The sequence below is a fragment of the Mytilus californianus genome, unplaced genomic scaffold (genome assembly GCF_021869535.1).
Source record: "Mytilus californianus isolate M0D057914Y unplaced genomic scaffold, xbMytCali1.0.p SCAF_1, whole genome shotgun sequence".
Classification (NCBI taxonomy): Eukaryota; Metazoa; Mollusca; class Bivalvia; order Mytilida; family Mytilidae; genus Mytilus; species Mytilus californianus.
The window spans coordinates 69,903,864-69,915,230 of record NW_026262581.1 but is presented as its reverse complement, the minus strand read 5'-3'; the positions used below and the strand labels follow the sequence as shown (position 1 = coordinate 69,915,230).

Sequence of the window (11,367 nt, the reverse complement as noted above, 5' to 3'; positions counted from 1 at the left end):
TTTCTTCACCAATTTTGTTTTACAGTCATATTAACCCAAAAATCAGGTTAAGAAAAAAAGTTTAATTCTAGAAATGTTGGCTCCTCAGAGGTGTACATCCTTAAAAGAGTATGTGCATTATTGGCCCTTTATGCCCTCAAAAATGAAGTTTTACAGAACAATGTGATTTTAGCTTCAAAATAATCCTTAAGTATGAACTAAGTTTGAAACGTAATATCTTTGAAATCTCTTTATTTTTTACAGATATTTAGTAGTCTAAAGATAGCGAAATTCCAATCATTTTACAAAAAAATATTACATGAAAGGTTTTGTTTATATAGACAAACATTGCGGTTAATTATATAGTTGCCAATTGCATGCGCTCTATATTCGTGTGTCCAATTTTGTGCCAAAATGCCAAAATCTATATATTTTTCATCAAAAAACGTAGAAGGACTTTTTTCCAGATTTCCAAACTACATGTATTGCGACGTGATGGGAAAAACACTTTTGGTTTATATTTTCACCAAACCTCAACTTTAAAACCGACTAATATTGAAATATTACATTGTAAATAAGCCAAATAATACCTTTATTGCACCATGCCTTTTGGCAGTTAAAGTCCAATTACTTCCTAAATACATATCTAAAATCATGTTTTATGAAAAAGCATGAACTGAAAACGTACAGGTACAACATTGAAATAAAAGGATTAATTTACATACACCTGGGATCCAGTTGATAGAGAATCTATATTAAGTTGAATAGTAGGCTTCAGAAAACCAATAGCGTTTTGCACATAAATAGTTTATGTTCGGTATAACAGGTTAAATTAGAACAATGAGATACGTAATAACATTAGACAGACAAGGGAAGTACTGAAAAAGATAGGCAAAATCATAAGTCATTAGATAAACGCATCATTAAGGATTTGTTGTACATTGAATATATTTGGTTTTTTTAGATGGTTGAGTTTAACACATATCTTTAAATTAGGAGTTATTGTCACAAAATCAAAAATCGTCTTAAAAAAGAGGCGGAAAGTTCTTGAAGTATGTATATATTTATGATTTTTTGTACTCTGTTAGTTCCACGAAATCATGTATTTTATGCGGTTGAAAAAAGGGATATGACCATAATACTTATATTTAATAAATTGTATACATTCAACAGTCTCATTCTAAATTTTAAATATAATAATATCAGGATTTTTTTTTCTGTGATAAAATTTTATTAATCCTAGCGTTAGGTAAAGAAAATCCCGTAAAATCCTATATCACAAACTTATATTAGCTGAATATAAATAGTATCACAGCAAAAACAAGGATTGAAATGCAAATTTGAAATAAAAAAAACTCACCCTGAGATATCTAGACGGCTAATTTCCAAAAACCGATACTTGTGTCGATGATTGGTCGGTCATTGAGCGTGGTTTCGATCTCTATCAGGTTGCAGTTCTTACAGTCTCATCGTTGACATGTACACAACTTAATATTTTGTCAAGCAAATCATCCTTTCCCACATGTCTCCGAACCATAGCACTCTATTTGGGATGAACATGATGAATTTTAATTCAACGCAATAACTTCATTTTCCATAACTTTTCAAAGTCGTGAAATTTTGCTTGATGCAACTTTGAATGTTAGCGCATTGACTGAAATCCCTGTTATTGGCATTGAACGTCGACTTACACATCTCTGAAAAACACGATGAAAAAACAATTTTGCGCTGAGATCTTAAACTAATTCCAAAAGTACAGCTCGAGTGACGGTACTTGCAAATAGGAAAATGTAAACCTTCGCTTCCTCGTTGTGTTGGTTCCTTATCGTTAGCGCTCCTGTAGAGTCTACACCGGTAATGCTAAAGGGTGTAGCATCCTGAACTCGCTCTTTCGGTAATGTTGGAAATTCTGGTGCGGGATAAGATTTTTCGATTACTTCTCTGCATTTACAGTACACACTGGGACATAGTCTGATAAATCATCAGCATCCTATATGTCTGACATTGGATGTCATGCATTTATTGGGGTCATAAACCATTGACTGCTAGGAAATTTAAATATGTCTACCTGCTGGACCAATTATTAGGTGGTCACCCAGGTCTGTAATTGTGCTGCCAATTTTTTGGCAATTTTGTTTCATATTTTACCTGCAAAGTTTCATGTTTACCTTTGTTTTAAAGGTGAACTTTGGATATGAAAAATCAATTAAACAGGAAATGAAAAAAATATTTATCTGGTTATAGTTAAAGAGGATATTGATTAATTGTATATTTTTTTTTAATTTATATGAAGTAAATCATATGTAAATGCTATCTTTTTATTACTCCTAAAATATTCATCTAATTATATTCGTTTTATGATATATTTAACATGAAAGGGCTAAGGATTTAAGTATTTTTAGTATTTTGGTATTTTGATATTTTTCTAGACTAATTATACATTATAGAACTTTGGAAACACAATTTATTATAAAACAATCATAATCATCAAATTATATTATGGTTACGAAAAAAAAATGTCCACGCAATTTTGAACAATTTCAAATATTTAGAAAGTTTGATTAATAATAAATGTGAGTACCATCAGTTACACCTTGTATTTGATGTCTCTGGTACAATGTATGCTACAAAAGTAAATGAAATATAAATTCTTACAATTTTAAATTAGGAAAATAAAATCTAACAAACACATTTAAAACCAAAACCACTAAAAATATTGGATTTGTATTCAGTGAAATTAAAAGATTATCACTACACATGTGACACATTCAGAGTCACTGCTTTATTGTTCATGGTTCATGTATTTATAATAGTATACTCATTAACAGAAAAATGAGTCTAAAGTAAAATAAATGATAATGATTTAAAATGACCATGCTGACAAATAAAATCATAACTAATATTTATCATTTGTTTAACATTCATTTAGACTTTACCTATAATTTATTATGTTTTAATCCCTTTTATACTTTACTGCCCTTAATCAAGACCTGATAATTCTATTACATCTGTTTTGTCACCTATTCCCCTAATCACAACATGTGGTCTAATCAGGGACCTCAATGCCTAGAATGTCAGACATACAAAATACCAGCATTTTTCAGAGTATGTTCAAGTGTGTACTGTAACACATTTAGATAATATAGATTTTACACACTGTCTTAATTTCGGAATCCAAAACGTTTGTTGTATGTAAGCTAGAGTAACATTTATACCTGAAGGAATAGTGTTTTTGTGTGCTTCTTACACTATTTACTGTGTAGTTTAGTATTTTGACGAGTACGGTAACAGATATGGAAACTTGACTGTTTCTGCAACTGTCGCATTGTCTATTTGGTGTCCACCACATTGGCAGAGTTTCTTTTCGTCTAGAAAGAGCTTTAATTGTCGTACGAGTGCTTTACGTTTTGAATAATTATCGTTACAGTTTATTTCGTCTCTAAATATTTTGCGTTGCGTATATCTATTCCATAGGTATTTTGCATTTTCAATTTCATCAATATGTAACAAAGATTTCTTCCGATAGTGTTCCGTTGCTCTGCAGTTTGTGCATTGTACATTGTTTCTACACCATGCTACACAAATGTTTTAATTTTCTCAATTCTATTTCTGATAAATTGTCTCTGTGGTTACGGATGCAAGTCAACTTGGTACGATTTCACTGACATTTCAAAATTGTATTTCAATGAAAGTTCCAAGAAAGTTTTTGCAGATATGATCAGCAGGTCTTGTTTCGATCACAGCACCCATGAGCTCTATTTTTGGTTTTCCGTCGTACACGATTTATGCGCATGCGCCGTACGCATGTATTGATGAATCGGTAAATACGTGTGATTTTGTGTTAATTTCGTTTTGTGGACTTCGATTTCTCACCGTTTTAAAGCTCGGTGCAATATCTCGTGAAATAATATCTATTTCGATTGAATATCTTCCGGTAATATTTCGTCCCACTCAAAATTTAGCTTCTAAAGTGATTGCATAAAGATTTTCGTTTTCACAGCTGCTGGGCTTAATAATACTAACGAATTTGAAAATCTTGGAAAATTGTCATAAAATATACCGTTTTTCCAGTTTTCCTTTTTCGTCTATTTCAAAGTTGTTACAGTCCGTGTAACGTAAAAGTTAACAATACGAACGATGCCCGAACCATGTACGGACGATGCCCGAACGATGTACGTACGCTTCCCGAACGGTGTACGAATGCAAACGAAACGCTGACCGAACGTTGTACGGACGCTGAACGAACGATGTACGAACGAAACCATGTACCATAAACCATACCATTAACGATAACATAAGCTCCCTTGTATCGTTAATCGTATGGTTTTGCGTACATCGTTTCATTTAGCGTATACCGTATCGTTTAGCGTACATCGTTTCGTTTAGCGTATATCGTATCGTTAAGCGTACATCGTTTCTTGGAGTACATAGTTTCGTTTCGCGTATATGTTTTTTTTAATATAAAACAAGAATTGTGTTCTGTTAAATCTTTTTATATAGGTGATAATATGCGTAAAATTTAGATTGGATGCATGTTTTAGTTTTTAATTAATAATTTAATAAATTATAATTTAATCTGACTCGATGTTGATCCAACATTATTTACATAAAAAGTTTGAAAAATAAACACTGAAATAAATTTAAACAAATTAAAAGATACAATTATGATTTTTTTTTAGCCGTAGAAATACGGACTTGGTGAATGTGCGAGTAAACTACTGTCTGCAGAGTATTAAACGATTTTTTTTAGATTATAGATTTTTTTTATTCATTTTCAAATCAGACGAAAAAAAAACAAATATTCGAGAAATTTAAAATAAAAACAATTACTCATTATGTGCCTTATCAACCTCAAACATAAATCCCTACCAATGTACAAACGATTGTGTATTATTTTACCTATAAATGCACTTGACTTTAAACAATCATCAACGATTGTCCGGCAAAAAACTAGACCATTTCCCTCTATTCTTTAATTTTGTTAAACCATTTTCCTCTGTTCTTTATTTTGCCTGTTATACTCTATTCTAATTTTATAAAATGTTTTTCTTTATTTTCCTGTATCTATACCTCCTTTATTCAGAGCAACCCACCCTAAATATACATATGATACACACGGTCTATAGGTCATCGCTTGTACCGTGATACACATGTTTGCATAACAAAGGATACCTTGACCTTGTTCATATTTATAACATTGTAAATGTCCTCCTAATGATACATCTAATAGTTACCACTGGACATTAAACAGCTAACTATAAATTCATCCGTCATATTCTTAGTTTTGTTATAATGTGAAAATCAAACAACATGATGAAACAATAATTATTGCAGATTTTCACTACGGAAATCATGGGAAATAATTGTAGACAAAACCACTCAATCACATCCCTACACCACAAATTAAAGTCTAGCCTTTTCGCATTAAAATACATTATTTTCATAAATCTATTTCTAAATAATTTTAAACAATTTTGAATCGAACGGTCATTTTTCTTATTTGCCATAAAAAAAAACAAAAAACAAACAATTATTTTCATTTCTCATTTTAAACAGATCGATGGTTTTTCAATGGTCGGTGCCTGTCAGCATTTATAAAATCTAACACCGTGTTTGCCAGAAAGAAAGCTACATAGAACAGGAAAACAACAATGTCTTAGAAATACTTCCAGGCCCTATTTTCTAATTTCTGTTGTAATGTGGTGTAATGCAAAAAGAGTAACTCCTGAATACTGATTTGTACCCCTTAAGCATTTGTGGTTAATAACAAATCTATGGTAGTCTCTTTTTTTTTACTCGCAAAGTATTCTACTAAATCATGTTTTATTTATGAAAATTGCTCATGGCTGACGAATGTTAAACATTGATCCCTAGATTTTCAATTGTTTAGTTGTTAGGTTACTGTCTGATCTCGCAAACCTGACATTTTATGGTCATTATTTTTTGCATCAAATTGCACCAATGTTTTAAAAAGATATAAACGCGACACCGTACGAGAGTCGTTATTTTACATAAACTATTAGTATTTATTTCTATAACGAAATACGAAACCACTTCTCGCAATTCGCTTTGGGGTTATTGTGCTTGTCTTTTGACAAATTATGCATGGCCTTGTCTCAAAAACAAAAAAGTATAATATAATATTGAGTATTATATATAAAACTGGACCAGAGTAAAGAGTTGGGAAGTACGAATTCCGAATTTTGATTGAATGTTCTACATCTTAGTGTATTTCTGATATATGATTGTACAGACTCAAAAAATTCTTTGTTTTGGTGAAATGAAAGGTCACCGTCACCAGCCACTAATAAAAGCAAAATGGATATAGTAGATCTTTCTAATTTTGAAATCAATATTTCTCTTGCTTCGTTGATAAAAGGGCACTTAAAAAATAGTGAATACTATTCTCCACAGCTGCATGCGGGATTGGGTTTAATATTAATAAGGTTTAAATCTGCATTTGAATAATTGCACCATATTTCTCAACTGTGTATCAATGACATTAAGATTTCTATCACCACAACTAAAATAGGAAGTGCGTACTGTGAATAAATACTCAGTTTACTATTATTTACAGCAATTTATCACATATAATACCACGTTAACAATACGGTAGACGGTGTTTGACAGTCTGAAGGAGACAGCATCAAGGATTTAATAAGGCAAAGCCTTTGTTGTACTCAATCTTACTAAAGTTTTCTTTATTATATTTAATAGATATATATCCGAGATACGATAATGTAGTTTTCTTTTTTATAACACATCTGATCATCTATGATGGGATAATGTCTAATGAGAGAATTTAACCAGAAACTGAATAACGTAGAAGTGACCAATCAAAGGTCACTGTACGGCCTTCAACAATGAGCAAAATCCATACAGCATAGTAAGATATTAAAGGCTCCGAAATGACAAATGTAAAATACACTCAACACTGTTCAAACATCACCGCACGTCAAACTTTGAACAACTGAAAAACCTGATTAGACATTCGTGACAATTTGGCACGCCCACATGAATTGGCGAAAGACCTATTATTATTAGTTATAACTTATAAGTTACTAGTTTCCTGTCTATTCTGTCATTTATTGCATTTGATTTGTAATTTGTCCTCATGTAACACATATTTGTGTTTGAGTGTAAATAAAGAATTGAAAAATGTATTTTGCGTTAAATGTGCAATGAAACCACGGATTCGTTATCTTCAAAAACAGTTCTGAAACGGTTGATAAAATGTGGAATGTCTGAATAGAAATATAACAATTATGTCCACTGCGCGATTATAAAACGGGCTGTATTTTGACATTTTGAGATACTATAAGTAATTGTTTTCTGTGATAGAATTTTAGAGGTCAATACGACTTTTAATCAGTTGGATTTTCAATTTTAATAAAAAAAAATGTGTTTGGTTATCTTCTTTTCTATAAATTCATATCATGATTCTTTAGTTTGGACGTATTTTATTGTTCCAAAATGACAAATGGATTAGACACAAGTTTTTCAACTTAGTAACGTCTTCTCCATTACATACATAAATATACACATGAATGAACATTACATATATCTGACTTTAACAATTTTTATTTTAGCATGAAGATATTAAAATAAATTACATATAAATTTTAAGAATCGAATCATTGGATATGTTCCTCTTAATGTAACTAATGAAGTGCGCCTATTTTCAGAAGAAATAAATACAAACACACCGAGCTGTGTAAAATAAAATATGTTAGTGTACATGACAAGTCATATGTGTGAATTTGTTTAAATGTAAATTATACACTCATAGTTTATGATGTGATACATATTAAGTCGCTTTTCTAGTTACGGATTAATAGGAAAACGGAATAAATCTACACATAATTGTAAGTATCAATTTTGTTTTTTTAATTAAATCCATTGAAACGTTTCAGAATACAATAGTCAATCATAAAGATCATTCGATTACCGTATCCTTAAGAGCATAAATTGATCATGTTCTAGTAAGATCTGTTACAGAATAAGGTTGTCAAAGTTGAGAAAAACGCTTGGTACTTTTTATATACTTTTGTACAGATAGAAAAACACTGTAATTTTCGTCAGAACTCAAAGACTCATCACCAGAGAGCAATACATAAATTGTAATATTGACAGCAAAAAACATTGATTTCATTTATCATCATAAGCCTTTGTGAAGAAAACTTGTTACAATATAATAAATAAATAATGATTCTTCGATATTTCCTATTGTCTTCTGAATATTTTTTAAGTTGATTAGTTTAAAATTTGTATACCAAACATTTAAAATTTTACTCTGCGTTTATTAGACATTTGCGGAAACTAGCTCTATACCTAGGATTACACCTAGACTTACGATTACAGTTGACAAAAAACAAGGGGTGATCTCAAAATAAAAAAAAATATGGAGATACTAGTACATAGTAAAACCAAATGATCTTTTTTGTATTGTAAATAAGTCTTTTCGGCGACATACTAATGCAGTGTTACTGTATATGGTCAGAACAGATTCGAATCGGCTTCGCTGGATGTCACAAAAAAATCCCTATGAATTTGTATTTTTTTTTTAATTCTCCGATGGCGTGATCAACCTTTGCTCTATAGTGCGTAAAATTTTTACTTTTTAGGAACTATTTTACAGGATGCCGAGAATATGGAAAGCTATTTCGCACAATATCGCACAAACATTTTCTGATGGCAAAGTCGATACCATGTAACAAGAAAATTTAGGCAACATTTAAATAATGTCATTTTTCAGTGTTGACAGTTGAAGTTAAGTCTTTAAGCGTGCAGCACCTGCACGATGTTAAAAGCACATACTATTGTTTATTAAAATATTGAACAGGAAATGAAATTTTCATATTGAACAGGAAATGAAATTTTCATATTGAACAGGAAATGAAATTTTCAGATTCATTGAAAAGTGTTTTCGACGGCTAAAAATTAAAACAGATATTGTAGTGGTAATATAAAATTGAAAAGTTTAAGTTAGTTTGAATCTTATGCAACTTTTGGGTTTATAGACATACCTGAAAACTGGCTGCTAGCGGAGTGGCTGCTAGCGAGTGGCTGCTAGCTTGAGTCTAGCCTGCTCCCTAACCGACTTTAATAGTGTGCTATTTTTTTTAACAACTTTTCCTCGCCTGATTAACCTTTGTATCTTTTTATCCCTTTTAATCTAAGGGATACTTTTGAGGATAGACTTGTGTTGAAATGAACACCGTTTGATAAGTGTACTCTATGATAGTACAATTTCAAGAAAATTGTACCAGTTTCGCATCATGTTTCTAGCAGACCAAACCACCATGTTCAGGGAGAGAATTATATACACGGTGAAAAAAACGTCCATACTAAAGCGATTCACAAGATATCTATAAAAAAAAATGCACAAAAACAAACAACCCAGGATCTTGTAGTACTTTTTCCTGCGTCGTTGAAGGCGAAAGCAGGTTTATTAACCGACTGACTCTTTCCGTCCGTTCATGTCTTAAAAAAATTTTGGGTAGGAAAGTTTTCTTGTCTTTCTTTAAGGGATTCATTTTATAGTTCGTTATAATTGATAATTACGAGTTGCAGGGTGTAAGTATTTTCTACATCTGCCGTGCAGCCACTTCTTGTTTGGCGATAGTTTGACATTTTACAAGAAGGACTATTTTCGTTTAGGTTTTCTTGACTTGAAAGAAGGGCATGTTCATTTTTGCTTCGGAATCAGAATAATCCAACCTCAATCAATTAAATGAAGCAACGCAGGTTTAGAATTGGTATTTGTCTTGCTTTAAAAGGTAGATATTTGAATTCCAACTATTTGAGTACACTTATTTCACATTTCAACAGAGATTTTATATTAAAAACGTGGACAAAAGTGTTTGCCTAATTCAGAAAATTTAAAAGATAATAAAAAAAACCGAACGTCAAGTACAATGCCATGACGAATAAATATTTCTTTAACACGTACCCGCTGACCCTCTCATACTCTATGTCTATGCATAAACATTACAGTAGCCGTCTTAAACTTGCAGTGAGGTGACAGATTTTTTGCTCCGTGCTGATGGCCTCACTGTGACTTTGAGATGAAGAACAGCAATAAAAGCGCTGTTCATTTGCTTTTTGTGTTTTTTGTTGTGCATGTACTGATGTGTGTGTCATGAATACCTCATATCCTTTGTTTTTCAATTATAAACATTAATCATTTTAAACGTGCTTCTTAGTTGATCGCCGTTTCTAAACACAGTTTTTCTGAAACGAATTTCCAAATGTCCCAACCTAGCCAACGACATTTGCGATTTTTTTTATACATCTCGTGTAAAATTTATGAAATGGTGTTAACCATTCTAAAATATTTCACGGCCGTGCATTTGCATCATTTCCAACCTTGAAAATACCATGCGTAATAATTAATGTATTCACATTACTACATAATTTCTTTTAAAAACCCCGTTGTTCAACTATAGAAAAACTGCATAGGAGTTAGACTTTGTTTTGGAACGACGTTTTATATTTACACTTTGAGACGACCCATAATTTAAATGCTACCTGTAAGTGTAAATGTAATCCTAATCGTAGGTGTATGACAGTTTCCGCAAATGTCTATTAATAGCATTGAAGGTACAACATCTTATAAACGATAAACATTGATAGAGGTTAATGAGCCACTCTTTCTCATGTTGAGATGGAATATTTTCGTTATTTGATTTAACGAGTTTAACAATCGAAACCCCTGAAATATCGTGCTTGTCAAAAATGGCGAAACTGGACTTCCAACAGCGGACAATGATTTCTAATTATACAATATTCTTTCAATGGATTTTTAAATGCAATGTAGAACTTATCAATTAAGACATTTCTTATCCCTTTTGAAATATGAAGTCACATGCACACAGAAGTTTGTCTGACGTATGAAAATTGAAAAAAAGGCATGACCGGAGTTTAGAGAAAAAAAGGCAGTATGGGCATCTTGCCAAAAAGAAAAGGCATGATGACTTTATGTAAAAACAACTCAGGAAAAATTAATAACTAAGAAAGGCAGGACAGAATAGAGTGTAAAATAAAAAAGCAGGACTACATTTACATTGAGAGTCCTATCAGTTTTAATATAGGCGTGGCAATCCATCACTTTTATCCAACCAACTGTCCTTAATAATAAAGATTAGCGTGCAATTGTGTCTGTGTCAAGTTAGATAAATATATTCATATTTCTGGACGTACATATGTCGGGGTTTAGGACATTTCATTCGATAGTAGTAGATGAAAAAAGGATTTTCTGATATTCTATCTATAACTGATAAAAGTGGCATTAAATCGTAGAGGTCGTCCCACTTTATGTGAAGAATAGAACATATTGAGCTTTTTGGATTTTCTTCTGTTCACTACCAAATGTCGGCATGTACCACT

The 11,367-nt window shown here is 31.6% G+C and overlaps 1 long non-coding RNA gene across 2 annotated transcripts in view; it reads left to right on the top strand.

Moving 5' to 3' along the window:
* The first annotated feature begins 957 nt into the window (after positions 1–957).
* Positions 958–11,367, top strand: part of LOC127723323 (uncharacterized) — a 51,456-nt gene continuing 41,046 nt past the window's right edge. For both annotated transcript variants that reach the window (XR_007991999.1, XR_007991996.1), the window contains exon 1: positions 958–1,031. This is a non-coding gene — a long non-coding RNA (uncharacterized LOC127723323). The remainder of the gene's footprint in view (positions 1,032–11,367) is intronic.